Source organism: Nothoprocta perdicaria, unplaced genomic scaffold (assembly GCF_003342845.1).
Source record: "Nothoprocta perdicaria isolate Ctin4 unplaced genomic scaffold, notPer1 scaffold_11, whole genome shotgun sequence".
Classification (NCBI taxonomy): domain Eukaryota; kingdom Metazoa; phylum Chordata; class Aves; order Tinamiformes; family Tinamidae; genus Nothoprocta; species Nothoprocta perdicaria.
Genome location: NW_020454205.1, coordinates 8,168,741 through 8,171,060, shown reverse-complemented (window position 1 = coordinate 8,171,060; position 2,320 = coordinate 8,168,741).

The window sequence follows — 2,320 nt, the reverse complement described above, 5'->3', positions numbered from 1 at the left end:
TTATGAGCTCATATCTTTATAGCTTACAGCCCATAGGAAAAGACATTCCTCTTGAGCAGAAAGGGACCCTTTCTTTGTCACAAGCTGAGTAACTGCATTCTTCTGCTCCTCTCACTGCTGAACCAACGTTGAAAGGAAGTCTTGCTTTTCAGAGGACTAAAGCTCTCAAGATATGAAGAGGAAAAACAAATATATTAGAGAGCCCGGTTGCCTGAAACCTTCCCACATCTTTACACATCTTCCCACATCAGGCTGTCTAAGCTTCAACAGTGAGGCCCAGCACATTTATTCAGGTTAATATCCTACATCAGCTTATGTCCCCATATCAGCAACTTTCGCGGAGTCTTTGCTGCAGTCAGTAGTTGGAATTTTCCTGCACCTTCATGCACATTAATTCATGCTTTCTAAATACTGTAATTCCGCTGCCAAATTTGACCAAGGTGAAAGACACAAAGACAGCCCCTGCCGTCCGTTTTCGTTAGTTAAACTAAGAAGTCAGCTTAGACCTTCACCTAAGACAACAATAAAATAACATAAAAGACACTACCCAAAATAAGGAGGGTCTGGACAGAACTGGGCAAGCAGAGCTTAAAAGCACAGTTTTGACAGCACACCCAAAACAGATCGTAAGAAAGTATTTCTATAAGGAAATAATTAAGACTAATAAGGATCAAATATACATATATATATATATATATATATATAAATCAGAATGTATAGTCCTACAGTAAAAAAAAAGCTGTCAAGGAAAGCAGACTCTAGCGGATGGAAACCTTTGACCAGACCACAACCAGACACAGCAAATGGGTTTGCTCTGCTTTCCACATTCACCTGGATCATCAGTGCCAGAGAAAAAGCTCCGTCAGTCTGGAAGAAAAAGGACTCCTGCCACAGTCTAAGAAATCAAGGTAAAAAACTACCACATTTCAAGTGACTCTAACATGGCAACACTTGCTATTGCTGTACTTTTTCCTTCTCAGCAACACATCTTGTGACGATTCCCTTCTGTAGAAGCTAGAAATCAAGCAGGCAACTGCCAGTCCAGTTGTTTGTATCATTCCACAACTTTTTCATCATCCACTCCAAAAAAGAAAGAGGCATTCCCAGGCATGCACCCTGCCAGAGTGCACTTGAACAAGCCCTTGCTTCAAGGCGCAAATGCAGAGAAAGTAAAGCCAAAGGAACAGCTAAAAAAACTAAACAGAACACACATACTCCCCGTACAACAAGCCATTATTTCTGACTTAGTTGGAAACATCCAATTCCCACGCTACGGAGGCTCACCCAGATGAGATTTATTCACTTATACTAACAACAGAGGTCCTTGCACGGATTAGATTATGGCAAAGCATTTGATTTACATTACGTCAGTGGCTAAGTAGACCGTACTGATAGGAAGCAATCATTCAGCAACAAACTCATGGACTTCATTCCAGCATTAGCAGCGATGTCGCTGGTTTTTGTAATCTACAAGCATGTGGAAATCATCTGGAATCCAGTGTTAAGGCGAGCTAATGATTAAAGACAAGATGCAGAGCAGAAGAAAGTAGCTGCATCTTGTCTGCTTCACAGTAGGACATGATCAGAGCTCCCTACAGTCAAATAGTTTCCATTTTAGACCACTGAATTTCTGCCCTCAGAGATGCAAGGTTTATCTGAAGTGAATTTCTTTTTATTATTATTGCAGTTCTACCCTTTCCTTCTGATGCTGCAAGAATCAACCATGCCAACACTGCCAAAGCTGATACCTTGTGCTGATCACAATAAATATATCGAAACAACTTTGCTTCTCATGATAACAAAAGACACTCAGGCATTAGCAAGTATTCAACAAGAAACTGAGTGAGCTTCCACAACACACACTGAGAATCCTCAGAAAACCTTGCAAAATCGGAGTCTCCAATTGGCAAGAACCAATGCCAACAAAACAAGAAGCATTTGTCATCTCTTTTGAATTCTTTATACCTCCACATGAATGCCCGCAACCACTAACACTGCTGTGATGGTACCTTGCCCACAATGCTGCCCTTCCTAACTTGGATATTACGTCCTGTTCTCTCAGAACAATCCCAGGCCAAAGAGCAGCAAGAGCCAGTTATCTAACAGCACTGAGAGAAACGGGGGGAAGGAAAGGGCTTGCTCTCTGGCTGGTGGCTAAATCATGGATGAAGGCAGCCTGGTCTTCTCCAGATCCGCGAGGCACAGCCTGACTCGGGTGTGTGCGCGCACAGCCTGCAGAGGAAGCCTCTCGCCGCTGGAAAACAAACCGCTCGCTGTATTTTTAGCTGCCCTCGTCAGGGCGGCCCGCCCCGCATCCCGC